Genomic DNA, 22,134 nt, shown 5'->3' with positions numbered 1-22,134 from the left:
CGTTAAAAAAACAAGTTCTGCGAAATGTAGGCATTTCACTAATAGGTGAGCAGTTGTTGTCCAAACCCAAAGTGAAGTGGTCAGAATATCCTGGCTAAGGTGGTGGTGACACCTCCCATGCAGGCCTACAGGGGTTCCTTTAGACTACTGTGTGTAAATAGATTTACAGTAGGACCTGGGCCTGAGTTCGTTAGTCCACCAGGCACTTTGTTCTGCTATCTGATCACAGAGGTTATCTCTAACTGAGAGAGAGAGACGGTATGCACATTGTTACAACACTGTACATAAAACATTTGAAATGTCTCTATTTTGAATCTTTTGTGAGTGTAATGTTAACTGGTCATTTCTGATTGTTTATTTCACTTTTGTTTATCCGTTCCACTTGCTTTGACATTGTGAAGATGTTTTCCATGCCAATAAAGCCCTTTGAATTGAGACAGAGACACAGATAGACAGAGAGACCGAGACAGAGAGAGAGGTAATAAGAGAGAGAGAGAAAGAGTGGACACATACAGTACACAGTAGCCTCAGTTAACCTCTACAAGCGGTTTTAACCTCATGTCTGTCGACATGACAGTAGGGTCATCAACTCTCTGTGGTTCTAAATCAATAATTGTTTGTTTCACTTCTCAAGTTGCACTTCCTTTCTCCTACAGAACAATAAGGTTAGAGAGAGCATATTTGTGTGTGTGTGTGTGTGTGTGTGTGGGGGGGGGGGGTCTTTGTTACTCCTAAATACTATTTTCCTCCCTGTTACTGTAGTTAGTATTATTGTAGTGAGTATTGTTTCCAGCCATATGTCTTCTACATGAGCCTGGCAAGCTAAGCTATACAGTTGTCTACACAAACCAAAAGGTGGCAGCAAGGCAACACTGGCAAACCAGGACACACCCCTCATCCAAAGCAGGCCAATGGACTCTCTCATGTGGGTGCATTGCACCCCCTGAGCAAGACTTACTGGCTTTGATACTGTGTGGCTTTGTGTGGAAATAGACTAAATGTGGGTGAGCAGACTTACTGGCATTGACGCTGTGTTTGTTTTCTAGCGTTAAGTTTTAGTACTCCTTTTTTGGTTCAGTTCGTAGAGCACAGATTTCTCAAGCAGTACGTTATTTTCAAGAGATAATCCATTTATCTGTAATATAACTTCTAATTTTAGATATGAATTTCCTTCTGTATTTTTCAGGCATAGTCCATAGGCGGACCAGAACGGGGTCAATACGGACCGTGGGTCCTGAAAGAAATTGAATCATAATGTTTAAGGAACTCCGTTGGGCTTTCAACTTAGTCTTGATTTTGTTGTAACGTTTGAGTCACTCTGATAAATAACAATATCCAGCCAGACCTTTTGCCACCTATCAAATTTGTGTAACCGGACTTTCACAAATAGTATTTGAGAACCCCTAACCTGGGTTAACAAGTTGAGGGATTTTCAGTAGGCCTACAATATAAAATGTCATTTCTGGTAAGTTAAATCTATGCTAGTAAAACAAACATCCTAAACTACATAAATCAGGAACCAAAGATAAATACAGCAGAGGTTACTGGTTACCCTCATTGTTTTACAAGTATTGTCATTCTCAGTGGAAGTGAGATGTCTGCTCACAGTAACTGGTTGATTACATTATACTGTGTTGAAGTAGTCAAACACTGCCTTTCCTTCTAGCCACTCAGAGGAAACATTTAGAGGACCATTAACGAGATTGCGAAACCTGCATGCTGTCACACTGCTTCAAGTACAATAAGCAGCCATGTATAAGCTGTCTGTGCAATAAACATGTCGGTGTTATCACGCAGATGGTTCATCTTAAATGAAGTGTGCTCATTGATAGGGAAATATAAACAGGGTAAACTCTGTTCAATCGTAACAAAACAAACGTTATCAGCCTACATGGAAGGATTATAACAAAAACAGGATATTGCTTTTTGGGTTTCATGAGGTTCAAGCGTTGCAGAGGTAGCGTTTGTAGGGGAGAGTGGGGTAAGCCATTTTTTTCCATTCAGCATCACTCCATCAAGTGAAATATAGTATTCTTTGTAACAAAGATATCTACATATACTTCAGGATGTTGTATATCCCTGGAAATGATCAGAATTAATGTAAACATAGCTTGTCCCCCAAAAAAGTAGTCTCTTGGCACAAGTTAGCCCAGGTATGGGGTAAGTTGAGCAACCTACACATTTATGTATTGAATTAAATATTACTAATACCTTTTCAAACCATGTCTATCTATATTTCCCAAACACAATTCAACACAATCACGATCACTTTTTGTTTTTAAATCAATATTAAGCATATTTTAACACAGGCATAACACCAAACAAACACTTTGTACTTTCTTTTAACACTTGTAACATAGACTAGGCCCTGTTGTTACCTTGCATCCCAGCGATAATGCCTTGCATTACGCCTGGGGGAAAAAAACTTTAATTTGATCAATTGCCATTGGCTCAACCAAGGCACACAGCTACAAGGAAACTTATAGAGACCCCAACTGATGTATTTAATAATACTAAAATGACTTGCTTTGGTTTAGATACAAGCAACATGAAACCTCACACAATATATTAATTTGACTGTAACGGGATTCTTCCTGGGAAGGAGATTACCGAAGGTGACTCCCCTTCTTGTTCGGGTGGCGCTCGGTGGTTGTCGTCGCCGGTCTACTAGCTGCCACCGATCCTTTGTTCTGTGTTCGTTTGGTTTCGTCTAATTGGTTTCACCTGTTCCTTGTTTGGTTGTTAGGGTGGGGTTATTTAAGTTCGTTCAGCCCGCTTCTGTTTGTGCGGGCTTGTTCATCTGTATGTGTTAGAGTGGTTAGTGTTTTCGTTGGGTTTCTCGCTGTCCTTGTTTTTCACGATAGGGTACATTTTTGTTTTGTAGTTATACCTGGTTTGTGTATACTATTTTGTTCCTGTGATTATTTTGGACATTAAAGCGTGTTTTTTCCCGCATCCTTTGCTCTCTGCGCCTGACTCCACACCTATTCACTCATTGAGCGTTACAGAAGCCCGCACCTTATGATGGAGTCAGCAGGAGCAGCGACCACCCCTCTCCCCACGATGGAGGAGAGTCCTTCATCACACGTCCATCCTCCATCGCATCGGATCAGCAATGGATCAAATGATGGAGAGGATGGATCGTTGGGAGAGGAGTGGTCTCCCTACTACCCCACCTACCCTCCCACCAGCAACTCTACCATCTCCCCCAGCGGAATCCGGTTCAAGCGCTCTGCGCATTACGCCTCCGAGGGAGTACGATGGAGCAGCGGTGGGGTCCTCGTCTCTTGCCTTACGGGTAGAGCCCTGGAGTGGGCCAATGCTGTCTGGAACGGGCCCGACTCAGCGAGGGGCAACTACCCGGAGTTCACCCGACGTTTCCGGGCTGTGTTCGATCACCCTCCGGAGGGCCGAGCGGCGGGTGAGAGGTTGTTCCATCTCAGGCAGGGGACGAGGAGCACGCAGGACTTTGCGCTGGATTTCCGGACCTTGGCCGCTGGAGCAGGGTGGAACGACAGGGCCCTGATAGACCATTACAGGTGTAGCCTGAGAGAGGACGTCCGCAGGGAGCTGGCTTGTCGGGACACTACGCTTAGCCTGGATGAACTGATAGACCTGTCGATCCGGTTAGACCATCTGCTAGCTGCTCGCGGACGTTCTGAAAGGGTCCTGTTAGTTCCACCTCCTGACCCTCCCGCTCCTATCCCGATGGAGCTAGGAGGGGCCGCATCTAGGGAGATCGGAGGAGGAGACTCCTCCTGTACCAGTTGTGGGCGGAGAGGACGTGCTGGAGGAGTTCATCTGGGAGTCGAGAGGGCAGGCAGAACACTCCTCGGTTACCCCAGGTGAGTCAGCACCACACTTTCCCAGAGTTTCCTGTTGATCACATGTTTTTATTAATTTGTTTCCTTAAATTTTTTCCCTCTCTCCAGCATAAGGCGCTAGTCGATTCAGGCGCAGCTGGGAACTTTATAGATCGCGGACTTGCTCAGAGGTTGAGGATTCCGTTAGTAAAAGTAGACCCCCCTTTTCCCGTGCACTCTTTAGATAGTCGACCATTAGGGTCAGGGCTGGTCAGGGAGGCCACAATTCCTTTGGAGATGATTACGCAGGGGAATCATAAGGAGCGGATTAGTCTGTTCCTTATCGATTCACCTGCATTTCCGGTGGTGCTGGGGATTCCCTGGCTGGCTATTCCCAATGCTACAATTTCGTGGAAACAGGGAACTCTCCAGGGATGGTCTGATGAGTGTTCAGGCAGGTGTGTAGGAGTTTCCATCGGTGCGACAACGGTGGAGAGTCCAGACCAGGTTTCCACCGTGCGCATTCCCGCTGAGTATGCCGATTTGGCTATCGCTTTCAGTAAAAAGAAAGCGACCCAATTACCACCCCATCGACAGGGGGATTGCGTGATAAACCTCCAGGTAAACGCTGCACTCCCCAGGAGTCATGTGTATCCTTTATCCCAGGAGGAGACGTTGGCTATGGAGACATATGTCACCGAAGCTCTGGGACAGGGGTACATTCGGCCCTCCATGTCACCCGTCTCCTCAAGTTTCTTTCTTGTGAAAAAAAAGGATGGTGGTTTGCGTCCGTGTATTGATTATAGAGGTCTCAATTCCATCACGGTGGGTTTTAGTTACCCACTACCTCTCATTGCTATGGCAGTGGAATCATTTCACGGAGCGCAGTTCTTCACGAAACTGGATCACAGGAGTGTGCATAATCTGGTGCGTATTCGGGAGGGAGATGAGTGGAAAACCGAGTTTAGCACCACATCTGGCCATTATGAGTACCTCGTCATGCCGTACGGGTTAAAGAATGCTCCAGCTATCTTTCAATCCTTCGTGGATGAGATTCTCAGAGACCTGCACGGACAGGGTGTGGTAGTGTATATTGACGATATTTTGATCTACTCCACTACGCGCACCGCACCGCGCATGTGTCTCTGGTGCGCAAGGTTCTTGGGCGACTGCTGGAGCATGACCTGTACGTGAAGGCGGAGAAATGTGAGTTTTCCAAACGAGCCGTTTCCTTCCTGGGTTATCGCATTTCCAGCTCGGGGGTGGTAATGGAGGGTGACCACGTCAAGGCCGTACGTAATTGGCCGACTCCGACCACGGTAAAGGAGGTGCAGCGGTTCTTAGGGTTTGCCAATTACTACTGGAGGTTTATCTGGGGTTTTGGTCAGGTAGCAGCTCCTATTACCTCACTGCTGAAGGGGGGGCCGGTGCGTTTGCAGTGGTCAGCAGAGGCGGACAGAGCTTTCCGTAGGTTGAAGGCGCTGTTCACTGAGGCGCCGGTGTTGGCGCATCCGGACCCTTCTTTGGCGTTCATAGTAGAGGTGGACGCATCCGAGGCTGGGGTTGGAGCGGTGCTCTCACAGCGCTCGGGTACACCACCGAAGCTCCGCCCCTGTGCTTTTTTTTAGAAGAAGCTCGGGCCAGCGGAGCGTAATTATGATGTGGGGGACAGGGAGTTGTTGGCTATGGTTAAGGCCCTGAAGGTGTGGAGACACTGGCTTGAGGGGGCTAAGCACCCTTTCCTTATCTGGACTGACCACCCTAACCTGGAGTATATCCGATCAGCTATTAGACTGAATCCTCGTCAGGCAAGGTGGGCCATGTATTTCACCAGATTTCGTTTTACTATCTCGTATCGACCAGGTTCCCTCAACACTAAGGCCGACGCGCTGTCCCGCCTCTATGACACTGAGGACCGGTCCATCGACCCTACTCCCATCATTCCGGCGGCTAAGCTGGTGGCACCAGTAGTATGGGAGGTGGACGCGGACATCGAGCGGGCGCTAAGGGAGGAACCTGCGCCTCCACAGTGTCCGGAGGGTCGTAGGTACGTGCCGCTCGCTGTTCGTGATCAATTGATTCGATGGGCTCATAGTCTACCCTCGTCGGGTCACCCAGGTATTTCAAGGACAGTGCGAGGTCTTAGGGGGAAGTACTGGTGGCCCACCTTGGTGAGGGATGTGCGATTCTATGTCTCCTCCTGTTCAGTGTGCGCCCAGAGTAAGGCTCCTAGGCACCTGCCACGAGGGAAGTTACAACCCCTCCCCGTTCCACAACGGCCTTGGACCCATCTATCGGTGGATTTTCTTACTGACCTTCCCCCCTCTCAGGGGAACACAACGATCCTGGTCGTTGTGGATCGGTTCTCTAAGTCCTGCCGTCTTATCCCGTTGCCCGGTCTCCCTACGGCCCTGCAGACTGCGGAGGCCCTTTTCACCCATGTCTTCCGGCACTACGGGGTGCCCGAGGATATTGTTTCTGATCGGGGTCCCCAGTTTACCTCCCGTGTGTGGAAGGCATTTATGGAACGTCTGGGGGTCTCGGTCAGCCTGACCTCAGGGTATCACCCGGAGAGTAATGGGCAGGTGGAGAGAGTGAACCAGGAGGTGGGTAGGTTTCTGCGGTCGTATTGCCAGGACCGGCCAGGGGAGTGGGCGAGATACATCCCCTGGGCCCAGAACTCACTAAGCCACTCCTCTACCAACATGTCATCATTTGAGTGTGTGTTGGGGTACCAGCCGGTCCTGGCACCATTGCATCAGAGCCAGACTGAGGCTCCTGCGGTGGAGGAGTGGGTGCAGCGCTCTGAGACCTGGAGGGCCGTCCAGGAGTCATTACGCCAAGCGAGTGGACAGCAGAAGAAGAGCGCTGACCGTCACCGCAGTGAGGCCCCCGTGTTTGCACCGGGGGACAGGGTCTGGCTCTCGACCCGAAACCTGCCCCTCCGCTTGCCCTGCCGGAAGCTGGGTCCACAGTGTGTAGGGCCATTTAAAGTCCTGAGGAGAGTAAACAAGGTTTGTTATCGATACTTCGTATTATCGCATTAACCCCTCGTTTCATGTGTCTCTCCTCAGGCCGGTGGTAGCTGGTCCCATGCAGGAAGGTGAGGTTCCGGAGGTCCCTCCGCCCCCTCTGGACATCGAGGGGTCCCCGGCGTACACGATACAAGCTATTCTGGACTCAAGACGCCGGGTGAGGGGCCTGCAGTACCTCGTTGACTGGGAGGGGTACGGTCCGGAGGAGAGGTGCTAGGTCCCGGTGGGGGATCTTCTGGATCCATCTATGTTGAGAGAGTTCCATCGCCTCCATCCGGATCGCCCTGCGCCTCGGCCCCCGGATCGTCCCCAAGGCCGGCGTCGGCGCGCTGCGGGAGCTGTGCGTCAGGTGGGGGATGGGGGGGGGGGGGGCAAACTATGGTCAGGGTACTGTCACGAATATTACCGAAGGTGACTCCCCTTCTTGTTCGGGTGGCGCTCGGCGGTCGTCGTCGCCGGTCTACTAGCTGCCACCGATCCTTTGTTCTGTGTTCGTTTGGTTTCGTCTAATTGGTTTCACCTGTTCCTTGTTTGGTTGTTAGGGTGGGGTTATTTAAGTTCGTTCAGCCCGCTTCTGTTTGTGCGGGCTTGTTCATCTGTATGTGTTAGAGTGGTTAGTGTTTTCGTTGGGTTTCTCGCTGTCCTTGTATTTCACGATAGGGTACATTTTTGTTTTGTAGTTATACCTGGTTTGGGTATACTATTTTGTTCCTGTGATTATTTTGGACAATAAAGCGTGTTTTTTTCCCGCATCCTTTGCTCTCTGCGCCTGACTCCACACCTATTCACTCATTGAGCGTTACAGCGTGGTTCAACATAATACAAAACAACAAACATGGAAAACCGAAACAGCCCTATCTGGTGCAACAAAAAACAAAGACAGGAAACAATCACCCACAAAACCCAACACCAAAAAGGCTACCTAAATATGGTTCCCAATCAGAGACAATGACTAACACCTGCCTCTGATTGAGACAAACTAGACACACAACATAGAATGCCCACTCAGATTACACCCTGACCAAACAAAACATAGAAATATACAAAGCAAACTATGGTCAGGGTGTGACATTGACTTGGTGAAAATCCGTTACATTTTTTTTACCTAAATTGCTTAACTTTTTCCGTGTGGTTTTCTTCCTTCATAGACTCCATGAAATGATGGCCTCTTCCTAAATATTTGGTCAAATGATTCATTTTGTGTATGGTATCTGAGAAAAAGGTTGGCTCAAATGATCCCTTTTGCTCAACTTACCCCACTCTCCCCTACTTTGTATCCACTTCAGTATGGTAATGAGACTTCTTTCTGCATAATGAGGTGTGGCGCCAGCAGGAAACCTGTGGTGACTGAATCTTAAAAGTGACTCGCTCTCAAATACGTTTACATTCTAATGAGATGAACGGTTCCATACCAATACCGCACCATACTAAAATATAGGGAAAAAAATAGTGGCCATACATTGAACTGTGGGGAGGAAGAGGAATCGAGCATGTGGACGATGTTGTTAATTAATTCACAAAGGAACCATACGTGCATGCTCATTTACTCAGATACGTGCAATCTCACCTTCCATTACTGATTTATGAGAGGACAAGTTCAGCGTTTTAGTTGTTCTAACCACACCACTCTCAGAATATCCTGTGTGCAAACAGAAGATGTCGGTCACAATGCTTCCCACAATGTCAACTGTCAACTGTGTTGTGGATTTCCCATCACATTTGTTTGCACAGGTGCATCTGAATTAACAGACAGGCAATGGATTTAAAGACTTTAATCATGCAAGCCGCAATGGAACATAAAACCAAATACTAAGAGCTAAATGTCAAGCCACTCTATAAAAATATGGTCCACTCTAAAATGTCATGGGTAAAAGATGGTTAAGAGAATACACTGGCAGGTACCGGCAATGAAATAACATGAGTATGTTGGTTCTAATAGAGGAGTCAAACGGCTGATGTGTTATTATATCAGCCATATTTTCAGTCTCTCATGTTGCACTGCTTTGCTTTACCTTGGCCAGGTCGCAGTTGTAAATGAGAACTTGTTCAACTGGCCAACCTGGTTAAATAAAGGTGAAATAAAAAATGTAATAAAAAACATCAGTAGGCTATACACTGGCTGAAGAGTCTTGACCTAAACTAGTGTCCTTGAAATGAACAACACAACAATGAAGGCTAATAGACTACTTCAAAATATCAAATTACAAGTAAACTCCAGTACGGGAAGAATTTAGAGCTGGTACACCTACAGTATACTGTATATGGGGATTTATACATAGCAGATAAAGGAATAAAGAAAAAAATTATACTGTATTCCTACATTTCCAAACATCATGGCAAAGACCTGTGGTAAAGATGGTGGGGTTTAGTGGATTCTTAATAATGTCATGGAAGTACTACCCTATGCGCAATCAATAACTTTCATAATCTAAATCATTTGAAGAGTCAAATTAATGACACAGATTGGCCATAAAATTATCATCAAATAAATATTCATTGTAAATTGAAACGACAGTAGCTGTTACGTTGTATACTGATACACAAAAATAGCGTACATCATGACATTGATAGAGACGAAGCCGAAAACAAACATATACCTGTATATACAGTTGAAGTCGGAAGTTTACATATACCTTAGCCAAATACATTTCAAATCTGTTTCACAATTCCTGACATTTAATCCTAGTAAAAATTCCCTGTCTTAGGTCAGTTAGGATCACCACTATTTTAAGAATGTGAAATGTCAGAATATTAGTAAAGAGAATTAGTATTTGGTAGCATTGCATTTACATTTTTAAACTTGGGTCAAACGTTTTGGGTAGCCTTCCACAAGCTTCCCACAATAAGTTGGGAGACTTTTGCTTCATTCCTCCAGACAGAGTTGGTGTAACTGAGTCAGGTTTGTAGGCCTTGCGCGCACACACTTTTTCGGTTAAGCCCACAAATTTTCAATAGGATTAAGGTCAGGGCTTTTTGATTTCCACTCCAATACCTTGACTTTGTTGTCCTTCAGCCATTTTGCCACAACTTTGGAAGTATGCTTGGGGTCAATATTGATTTGGAAGACCCATTTGCGACCAAGCTTTAACGGATGTCTTGAGATGTTGCTTCAACATATTCACATAATTTTCCTTCCTCATAAAGCCATCTATTTTGTGAAGCACCACCACAACATGATGCTGCCACCCCCGTGCTTCACGGATGGGATGGTGCTCTTTGGCTTGCAAGCCTCCCCCTGTTTCCTCCAAACATAACGATGGTCATTATGTCCAAACAGTTCTAATTCCTTTCATCAAACCAGAGGACATTTCTCCAAGAAGTACGATCCTTGTACCCATGTGCAGTTGTGGAGGTCTACAATTTTATTCTGAGATCTTGGCTGATTTCTTTTGATTTTCCCATGATGTCAAGCAGAGAGGCACTGAGTTTGAAGGTAGGCCTTGAAATACATCCACAGGTACACCTCCAATGGACTCAAATGATGTCAATTAGCCTACCAGAAGCTTCTAAAGACATTACATAATTTTGGGGAATTTTCCAAGCTGTTTAAAGGCACAGTCAGCTTAGTGAATGTAAACTTTCTGACCCACTGGAATTGTGAATCAATGAATTATAAGTTAAACAATCTGTCTGTAAACAATTGTTGGAAAAATTACTTGTGTCAAGCACAAAATAGATTTCCCAACCGACTTGCCAAAACTATAGTTTGTTAACAAGAAATTTGTGGAGTGGTTGAAAAACTAAGTTTTAAAGACTCCAAACTAAGTGCATATAAACTTCCGATTTCAACTGTATGTGTCACGTTCTGACCTTAGTTCTTTTGTTATGGATTTGTTTTAGTGTGGTCAGGGCGTGAGTTGGGTGGGTTGTCTATGTTTGTTTTCTTTTTCTGAGTTGGTATTTCTGTGTTTGGCCTGGTATGGTTCTCAATCAGAGGCAGCTGTCAATCGTTGTCCCTGATTGAGAACCATACTTAGGCAGCCTGTTTTCACCCTTGATTTGTGGGTGATTGTTTTTTGTTTTGTGTATTCACCGTACAGGACTGTTTCGTTTCGTTCATTCTCGTTATTTAGTTTTTGTGTTCATGATAATAAATTATCAATATGGACACTTACCACGCTGCGCATTGGTCCTCCGATCCTTCCTACTACTCCTCGTCAGAGGAGGAAGAAGACCGTTACAGTATGTATATATCGCACAGGGCTGTAACTCAAACCAAAGAGCGAGGTGTAAACCTCTAATAAATACACGGGACGAGACCCGTATTAACAATACATGGGACGAGACCCGTAACAACAATACATGGGATTAGACCTGTAACAACAAGTGCACCATATGTAAACCGTAATACAATGTACAGTAAACGTAGCATGAAAGCCAATACCACAGAGCACAGGTACTCACTCACAAGACCAACGGACATGGATTAATAGTCGACAAGGACAATGGGAACAGAGGGCACAGTTAGTAACAGGCTAATCAGGGGGAATAGGAACCAGGTGTGCGTAATGAGACAAGACAGTCCGGGGTTGAACAGTCAAAATGTGAAGAATAACTTTCAGCCAACAACCATGAAAAATATTTTCAATATTTACATATTTTAAGAACTTACTTCACCCTCTGCCACAGTCCCATTCTTGCCCTGGTTTGGCAAGGCTTTCACATACACAGCAGAACATGATTAGTGGAAGGAATGTAAAAAAACAAAACATAGATGTACCTCCGAGGAGGCTGGTGGGAGGAGCTACAGGAGGACAGGATCATTGTAATGGCTGGTATGGAATCAATGGAATGGTACCAAACACATTGAAACAACATATTTGACTCCATTCCATTGAGTCCATTCCAGCTTTTATAATGAGCCCGTCCTTCTATAGCTCCTCTCACGAGTCTCGTCTGATGGTATTCTGTTGAGGGTATTCAATTTTATATATATATATTTTTATCCCAGGCCCCCGTCCCTGCAGGAGGCCTTTTGCCTTTTGTAAATAAGCATTTGTTCTTAACTGACTTACCTAGTTAAATAAAGGTTAAATAAAATTAAATAAATATATACACAGTACCAGTCAAAAGTTTGGCCACACCTACTCATTCAAGGGTTTTCCTATATTTTGTACTATTTTCTACATTGTAGAATAATACTGAAGACATCAAAACTATGACAAAACACACATGGAATCATGGAGTAACCAAAAAAGTGTTAAACAAATCAAAATCTATGTTATGGCCTCCTGGGTGGTCTAAGGCACTGCATTGCAGTGGTAGCTGTGCCACCAGAGACTCTGGGTTCGAGCCCAGGCTCTGTCGCAGCCGGCCGCGACAGGGAGGTCCATGGGGTGACGCACAATTGGCCTAGCCTCGTCCGGGTTAGGGAGGGTTTGGCCGGTAGGGATATCCTTGTCTCATCGCGCACTAGCGAATCTTGTGTCGGGCCGGGCAAGTGCATGCTGATCAGGTCGCTAGGTGTATGGTGTGTCCTCCGACACATTGGTGCGGCTGGCTTCCGGGTTGGATGCGCGCTGTGTTAAGAAGCAGTGTGGCTTGGTTGGGTTGTGTTTCGGAGGACCCATGGCTCTTGACCTTCGTCTCTCCTGAGCCCGTACGGGAGTTGTAGCAATGAGACAAGACAGTAACTACTAACAATACCATAAAAAGGGTGAAAAAATATCTGTTATATTTTAGATTATTCAAATTAGCCATCCTTTGCCTTAAGGACAGCTTTGCACACTCTAAACATTCTCCGAACTTCATGATGAATGCTTTTCCATAGTCTTCTAAATTATTGTACAATGTAGAAAATAGTACAAGAAAAACCCTGGAATGAGTACACTACCGGCCAAAAGTTTTAGAACACCTATTCATTCCAGGGTTATTCTTTATTTGGACTATTTTTTCCATTGTAGAATAATATTGAAGACGTCAAAACTATGAAATAACACATACATGTAGTAACCAAAAAAGTGTTAAACAAATCTAAATATGTTTTATTGGCATTCTCTCAACCAGCTTCATGAGGTAGTCACCTGGAATGCATTTCAATTAACAGGTGTGCCTTGTGCAAAGTTAATATGTGGAATTTCTTTCCTTCTTAAAACCTCTTAGGGATAGGCGGGACACAAATGTCTCAACTGGCCAATTGCCAGGGGAAATGCAGAGCGCCAGATTCAAATAAAATGCTACAAAATTCAAACTTTCATTAAATCACACATGTAAGATACTCAATTAAAGCTACACTCGTTGTGAATCCAGCCAACATGTCAGCTTTTTTAAATGCTTTTCGGCAAAACCATAAGAAGCAATTATCTGATAGCCTGCACCATCTGCACCAGAGCTAGCTTATTTCAACCCTGCAGGCACTACACAAAACGCTGAAATAAAATATAAAACATGCATTACCTTTGACGAGCTTCTTTTGTTGGCACTCCAATATGTCCCATAAACATCACAATTGGTCCTTTTGTTTGATTAATTCCGTCCATATATATCCAAAATGTTCATTTATAAAGCGCATTTGATCCAGAAAAAAAAACAGCTTACAAAACGCCACATCACTACAAAATATTTAAAAAGTTGCCTATAAACTTTGCCAAAATATTTCAAACTACTTTTGTAATACAACGTTAGGTATTTTTAAACGTGAATAATTGATCAAATTGTAGACGGGGCAATCTGTATTCAATACAGGAAAGAAAACAAACCAGCTCTGCTTTTCACGTCTTGCGCAACTCACAAAAGTGTCCCCAGTTCCGAGTTGGTCTACTTCTTCATTGCACAAAGGAATAAGCTCAACCAAATTCCAAAGACTGGTGACATCCAGTGGAAGCGGTAGGAACTGAAAATAGAGCCCTATGAAATATCCCATGGCAAAGACAATTCAGGGAACAGAGAGGGGGAAAAAAATAAAATAATTCTGAACAGTTAGTCCTCTGGGTTTTGCCTGCTACATAAGTTATGTTATACTCACAGACAAGATTCAAACAGTTTTAGAAACTTCAGAGTGTTTTCTATCCAAATATATGAATAATATGCATATCTTATATTCTTGGCATGAGTAGCAGGAAGTTGAAATTGGGCACGCTATTTATCCAAAAGTGAAAATTCTGCCCCCTAGTTTCAAGAATTAATGCGTTTGAGCCAGTCAGTTCTGTTGTGACAAGGTAGGGGTGGTATACAGAAGATAGCCCTATTTGGTAAAAGACCAAGTCCTTATTATGGCAAGAACAGCTTAAATAAGCAAAGGGAAATGACACCCCATCATTACTTTAAGATATGAAGGTCAGTCATTCTGGACAATTACAAGAACTTTGAACATTTCTTCAAGTGCAGTCACAAAAATAATCAAGCACTATGATGAAACTATCTCTCATGAGGACCGTCACAGGAAAGGAAGACCCAGAGTTACCTCTTCTGCAGAAGATAAATTCACCAGAGTTAACTGCACCTCAGACTGCAGCCTAAATAAATGCTTCACAGAGTTCAAGAAACAGACACATCTCAACATCTGTTCAGAGGAGACTGCGTGAATCAGACCTTCATGGTCAAGTTGCTGCAGAGAAACCACTACTAAAGAACACCAATGAGAAGAAAAGACTTGCTTGGGCCAATAAACACGAGCAATGGACATTAGACTGGTGGAAATCTGTCCTTTGGTCTGATGAGTCCAAATTTGAGATTTTGGGTTCTAACCGCCGTGTCTTTGTGAGATGTTGAGTAGGTGAACGGATGATCTACGCATGTGTGGTTCCCACCGGGAAGCATGGTGGAGGAGGTGTGATGGTGTGGGGCTGCTTTGCTGGTGCCACTGTCTGCGATTTATTTAGAATTCAAGGCAAACTTAGACAGCATTCTGCAGCGATACACCATTATATCTGGTTTGCGCTTAGAGGGATTATTATTTGTTTTTTGACAGGACACTGACCCCAAACACACATTCAGGCTGTGTAAGGGCTATTTGACCAAGAAGGAGAGTGATGGGGTGCTGATTCAGATCACCTGGCCTCCACAATCACCCAACCTCAACCTAATTGAGATGGTTTGGGATGAGTTGGACCGCAGTGAAGGAAAAGCAGCCAACAAGTGACCAGCATATGTGGGAACTCCTTTAAGACTATTGGAAAAGCATTCCAGGTGACTGCCTCATGAAGCTGGTTGAGAGAATGCCAAGAGTGTACAAAGCTGTCATCAAGGCAAAGGATGGCTACTTTGAAGAATCTCAAAAATATATTTTGATTTCTTTAACACTTTTTTGTTTGTTAAATAATTCCATATGTTTTATTTCATAGTTGTTATGTATTCACTGTTATTCAACAATGTAGAAAGTAGCAAAAATAAAGAAAAACCTTGAATGAGCAGGTGTGTCCAAACTTTTGACTGGTACTGTATATTTAATACAATTGCTAATATACATAAATCAGAGGGTAAAGAGAGAAATGTTCCGTTTTAAGATTAATCATGCTTTTTTAGTTGATCAGTTGGACTTGGAGGTGGATTATTAATGGTACCCTGCCACCAGTAAAAAGGCTTTTGATCTAAATGTGTCTGAAATGAGAGTGTGCGATTTATTTACCCGTTGAACTTTATTTTAAAACAAATTTGCTTTACATATCTGTATTCTTAAAATGTATCAGGCCTCAGCATAAAACCCAGATGCAGACAGTTCGAAGTAACACACATTTATTACAAAAACATTGGGCAGGCAAACGACTAAGAAGTCACGACAGAGTGAATTATAACAATTAAAATGCTAATCCTTTACACATGAATGCTCACTCATTCAGGAACAATTGCAATCAATGTATATATTTACGCTCAGTGTGTCGTCTTGATCGCTGGTGAAAAGTTTGTCTTTCGTAGAATTGTCCGTCTCTCTCCCTCTCTCTCTCTCTCTCTCTGTCTTGGTTAGAGGGGATAGTTCAAAGTGACATTCGTTATAGAATGCATGTTTCGGCGGTTGTCGTTCTTCGCGTTCAATGATACCAAATTCCTAGCTGCAGACTAGTAATTAATATCAAAGACTTGTTCTCATTCTGTTGGTATCGATAGTCTAAGAGTTTAACCACGTAGTATGGTTAAAAGATTCAGCAATGGTCTGCAACCTTTGTCCCCCTCCGAATGGAGAAAAACATGGTCTGCTGATAATTTCTCAAAGTTGGGTTTTATTCAGAATGGCAGTCCCAGGATGTCTGACCCTAACTGGGCTCAGGGGCAGTCCTCTGATTTAGTTCAAATCCAATTCCCTTTTTTGAGTTTTCCTTCATTAAACAGTCCAAAATCACATTGTAAAATTGTGTAAACAGTATCATACTCACTCATTCATGTAATACTTCAATTATATGTAAACCTTATCTCTGGGGCTATTATATAAACAGCGTTATGGTAATGTGGCCACACCGTCTCCCATGAGCTTCCAAAGTTGTGACAAACGGACCAGTTCGTAGCTTGATTCTTCACCGATCTTTTACACTTTCTCCGGAACATGAAATTTTTTCGTACCTCAAGTTCTGTGAGGTGAAAGGATTTCCTTTGCCTCCATGAAAAACGACTCTCTATAACTGTGTGTCCATGAGGTCTTCTCAGGGATTTACGACCTCTGACCACAGCAGCCTAGTTGAAGGAGGCAAGGAGGAGGCAGGGGGAGGCAGGGAGAGGGGGATGGGGTTGCTATACTCAAAGAGGCCAAAGTCATGACATATACATAATCTGGCAATATGTGACTATAGATTACATTGATAGTGTGGACATTTTTACACTATGAATCAATTTAAGGACAAACTGGAACAGTGCTGCAATTGATTTTTACTTCAAGAGCTAGATTCAATCTGTACCAAAAGGAAAACATAAATGTTCCTTTTGCATATGGAGACTGCATTTGCGGTAAATGTTTCATATGTCGACTCAATCAGAAATTACCTTTAAATTTCAATCGTGCTTTACAACGGATCTTCCATGTTACAGACTGAATGTAGACCTTAGTCTCCACGGTTGTCCAAAAATAAGTTGAATTGAGTATTGCTTGTGCCATTGCTGACAGCACAGAACACTGAATTGAGGATATTGAGACATTTGTGCAACAAAAAGTAAATATTTGACATTGAGTTGTAAATTGTTTACTCTTGTGAGTGGTAGCCTTACTGGCACTCTGTGTATTGACATCCAGGAATTACATGTCTTCTAAGACTTTAAGAATAGTCTCTTTCACCTGCATTCTCATAACATTGTCAAATCTGTCTCCAGTGGTGTAAAGTACTTAAGCAAAAATACTTTAAAGTACTACTTAAGTAGTTTTTTTGGGGTATTGTACAACTTTTATTTTTACTCCTCCACATTCCTAAAAAAAATGATGAACATTTTACTCCATACATTTTCCCTGACACTCAAAAGTGCTTGTTACATTTTGAATGCTTAGCAGGAACATGGTCCAATTCACACACTTATCAAGATAACATCCCTGGTCATATAAAGAATATTAAGCATCCCTGCTTAATATAAGGAATTTGAAATGATTTATACATTTACTTTTGAAACTGAAATATATTTAAAAGCAAATACTATCAGACTTTTACTCAAGTAGAATTTTACTGGGTGACTCACTTTTTCTTGAGTCATTTTCTATTAAGGTATCTTTACTTTTACTCAAGTATGACAATTGGTACGTTTTCCAACACTGTCTGTCTCTAAACTCTGATTTGACTTATCCACACACGTTGAATAAACATACACTATCCTTATTAGGACAATTATTACAAATATTCCAAAATACAATTAGTGTCCATCATTTGGTGTTTATTTATTTATATTAAATGTACAATTAAACGGGTAAGAGAATCAATGGCTTAAACTAGCCGGTCTGCAGGTATTAAAAAATGTAAGTCTTTATTGCCATCAAATACTCTTTCACTCCTTGTTAATGTAGTTAGTATTATTGCACTAAGTATTGCTCCTAGCCATATGTAAGCCTGGCAAACTAAGCTATACAGTTGCCTACACTAACCAACAGAAGGCAACACTGATAAACCAGGACACACCCCCATCCAAAGCAGGCCAATGGACTTTCGTGTGAGCAGACTTACTGGCATTGATGCTGTGTATCATAAATTGTGTTGTGGATAATTATGACAGTCTGGAAATCCTGGAGGGAGTCAAGTTAATAAATCAAGTTTTGGTTCTCCTTTTTGGTTCAAATCAAATCAAATTTTATTGGTCACATACACATGGTTAGCAGATGTTATTTGGAGTGTAGCGAAATGCTTATGCTTTTAGATCTGACAGTGCAGCAGTATCTAACAGGTAATATCTAACAATTCCACAACAAAACCTAATATCTAACAAATTCCACAACAACACCTAATACACACACTCGTGTAAAGGAATGGGATAAGAATATATACACTACTGTTCAAACATTTGGGGTCACTTAGAAATGTCCTTGTTTTTGAAAGAAAAGCACATTTTTGTCCATTCAAATAACATACTGACTCCGACAGTACATCCAAATAGAGCCATGTTTCCGTGAAACAGAGTATATTACAATCCCTGATGTCTCTCTGGAAAGCAACCCTTGCCCAAATCTCGTAAACTTTTTTTATCTAGGGACTGGACATTAGCAAGTAATATACTCGGAAGAGGTGGGTGGTGTGCGTGCACCCGAAGCCTCACTTGACATCCGCTCCGGCATCCTCTCCTCCGGCTGCGTTGTTTTGGGTCGGCCTTTGGAATCAGTTCAAATGCCCTGGGAAGTGCAGACAAAGGATCCGCTTTGGGAAAGTCGTATTCCTGGTCGTGGTGCTGATTGCGCTGGTAAGTTGAAGTCTGTCTGATATCCAATAGTTATTCCCGGTTGTTTTCTGGGCTAACAATGTAAGAAATAATACATAAAAAACAAAATACTGCACAGTTTCCTAAGGACTAGAAGCGAAACTTCCATCTTTATCGACGCCATTTTGCAGGTCATGTGGCACTGTCTCAAAACAGTGGTTCATATAGTCCTGATTTCTCAGGCAGTATGTTATTTTCAAGAGATAATACAAATATCTGTAACATAACTCATTTAGATTTTGACCTAGGCCAGCAATACTCAATAGCCGGACTGTGATCCAGAATGGGGTCAATACGGACAGCAGGTAAAAAAATCAAAATAATAATAATAAACTCAACTTACTTTTGATTTTGTTGTAATGTTTGTGTCACTCCAATAAATAATAATATCCATCTGGATCTTTGCCACCTTTAAACTTGTGTGACCGAACCTTCACAAATAGCGTTTGTGTACCCCTAACCTTTCATTTGTTTTATTTATTTTATTTAACCTTTATTTAACTTGGCAAGTCAGTTAAGAACAAATTCTTATTTACAATGACGTCCTACCCCAGCCAAACCCGGACGATGCTGGGCCAATTGTGCAGGACTCCCAATCACGGCCGAATGTAATACAGCCTGGAATCGAACCAGGGACTGTAGTGTCGCCTCTTGCACTGAGATGCAGTGCCTTAGACCGCTGCGTCACTCGGCAGACCTAGTATACTAAGTTGAGGGATTTTCAGTAGGCCTAAAATACAAACATGACATTTCTGGTAAGCAACATCTATGCTAGTCAATAATCTAGGTAAATCAGTAGCCAAGGATAGATACAGCAGCACTTACTGGGTACTGTTATTGTTTTACAATTATTGCTTTTAACGGTCATTCTCAGTGAAAGCAGGGAAGTCTGCTCACAGTAACAAGTGAAGTAGTAAAATACTGCATTTCCTGCTAGCCACTCAGAGTAAACATTTAGAGGATCATTAACGAGATTGTGAACCCTGCATGCTGTCTCACTGCTTCAAGTACAATAAGCAGCCATGTATAACCTGTCTGTGCAATAAACATGTCGGTGTTATCACGTATATGGTTCATATTAAAAGAAGAGTGAGGGCCAGTGTTACTTATCATAAGCTTTTCAAAAATTCATCCTTATTCAAACTGCTGATGAACACTGATGTTTTTTGGACATTGATTCCTCAAAAAGCTCATCGATAGGGAAATATAAACAGGGTAATTACATTGCATCAACTTATTGACTCTGTTAAATCTTTATATATATATAAAAAACGTTATCAGTCTATATGTAATGATTCAAATATAAAAACAAGGTATTGCACTTTGGGTTTCATGAGGTTCAAAGGTTGCAGAGGTTGGGTTTGTTGGGGAGAGTGGGGTAAGTTGAGACATTTTTTACATTCAGCATCACTCCATCAAGGAAAATATAGTATTCTTTCTAAAAGATATTTAAATATATTTTAGGATGTTGTTTATCCCTGGAAATAGCTTGTCCAAAAAATTGGTCTCTTGGCACAATTTACCCCGGGTATGGGGTAATTAAGCACTTACAAATGAACCCCTTTGAGTTCTATGTAGAACCCTTTCCACAGACGGTTCTACATGAAACCCAAAATAGTTCTACCTGGAACCAAAAAGGGTTATGCTGTTGGGGACAGCCAAAGAACCCTTTTGGAACCCTTTCTTCTATGAATGTACATTTACATTCTACTGAGATGAACAGTTCAATACAAATAATGCACCTTACTAAATAGGAAAGAGAATAGTGGCCATACATTGAACTGTTGGGAGGAAGAGGTATCATGCATGTGAGCAATGTTGTTAATTATTCACGAAGGAACCACAGACACACGCTCATTTCCTCATTCCATCAAATAAGTGCAATCTCACCTTTATTGGTTTAGAGGACAAGTTCCACTTTTTGGTTATTCTTACCACACAACTCTCAGCGTAAACTGCATGTAAGGCAGAGGTTGTGAATCAAAATGCTCCCACATTGTCAACTGGCAACCCACTAGGCAAAAACTGGTTGAATCAACGTTGTTTCCACGTCACTTCACTAAGATGCAATAACAGACTACTAAGAGCTAAAGCCACTATCAAGCCACTATCCAAATCTGGTCCACTCTAAAACGTTTGGGTAAAAGATGATTAAGAGAATACACCGGCAGGTACCTACAAAGAAATAACATGATTATATAGGTTGTAATAACAGCTGATGTGTTCTTATGTCAGCCTCACATTCAGTCTCTCATGTTACATCAGTAGGCTATACAATGGCTAAAGAGTCTTGACCTAAACAAGTGTCCTTGAAATGAATCACACAACAATGTAGGCTAATAGACTACCTCAAGGATTCAATTACATGTAACCTCCAATAAGGGTAAATTGCCCGCACTGAAGACGTCTATATTTGTCCGCTAATACAAGACTAGTGAAGGCCCAGTGCACAAATGTTTTGAAAACATTTCAACTAAATGTGTTTGTGTGTTTGCAACTTGAGTTTAATAATTATCTGTAGAAAACAGTTAATCTGTTTTCTACATTGTAGAAAAATAATGAAGACAAAAAAAATACAAAATAACACATATTGAATCATGTAGTAACGAAAAAAAGTGTTAAACAAATCTAAATATATTTTATAGTTGAGATTCTTCAAAGTAGCCACACTTTGCATTGATGACAGCTTTGCACACTCTTGGCATTTTCTCAACCAGCATCATGAGGTAGTCACCTGGAATGCATTTCAGTTAACAAGTGTGCCTTGTTGAAAGTTAATTTGTGGAATTTTGTTCCGTCTTAACGAATTTGTGCCAATCAGTTGTGTTGTGACAGGTTAGGGCTATCATCTTTATACAACCCCTATTTGGTAAAATACCAAGTCAATATTATGGCAAGAACGGCTCAAATAAGTAAAGAGAAATGACTGTCCATCGTTAATTTAAGACATGAAGGTCAGTCAATGCGGAACATTTCAAGAACTTTGAAAGTTCATTCAAGTGCAGTCACAAAAACCATTAAGAGCTATGATGAAACGGGCTCTCATGAGGACCGCCACAGGAAAGGAAGACCCAGAGTTACCTCTGCTGCAGAGGATAAGTTCATCAGAGTTACCAGCCTCTGAAATTGCAGCCCAAATAAACAGAGTTCAAGTAACAGACACATCTCAACATCAACTGTTCAGAGAGAGTGCGTGAATCAGGCCTTCATGGTCAAATTGCTGCAAAGAAACCACTACTAAAGGACACCAATAAGAAGAAGAAACTTGCTTGGGCCAAGAAACACGAGCAATGGACATTAGACCAGTGGAAATATGTCCTTTGGTCTGATGAGTGTAGAGGTTCATGTCTGTATTATCGAATGAGGAGAGACAAACAAGTCAGAGTTATACTTAATCTAAATCTGTATTCACTTATTAATAAGGAAAGCATGTCACACCCCACACTCAAGTGAATTATGTGAGTACTCTGCAATAACGATGG

Source organism: Oncorhynchus mykiss, chromosome 2 (genome assembly GCF_013265735.2).
Source record: "Oncorhynchus mykiss isolate Arlee chromosome 2, USDA_OmykA_1.1, whole genome shotgun sequence".
Lineage (NCBI taxonomy): Eukaryota > Metazoa > Chordata > Actinopteri > Salmoniformes > Salmonidae > Oncorhynchus > Oncorhynchus mykiss.
This window is presented reverse-complemented; position numbering follows the sequence as displayed.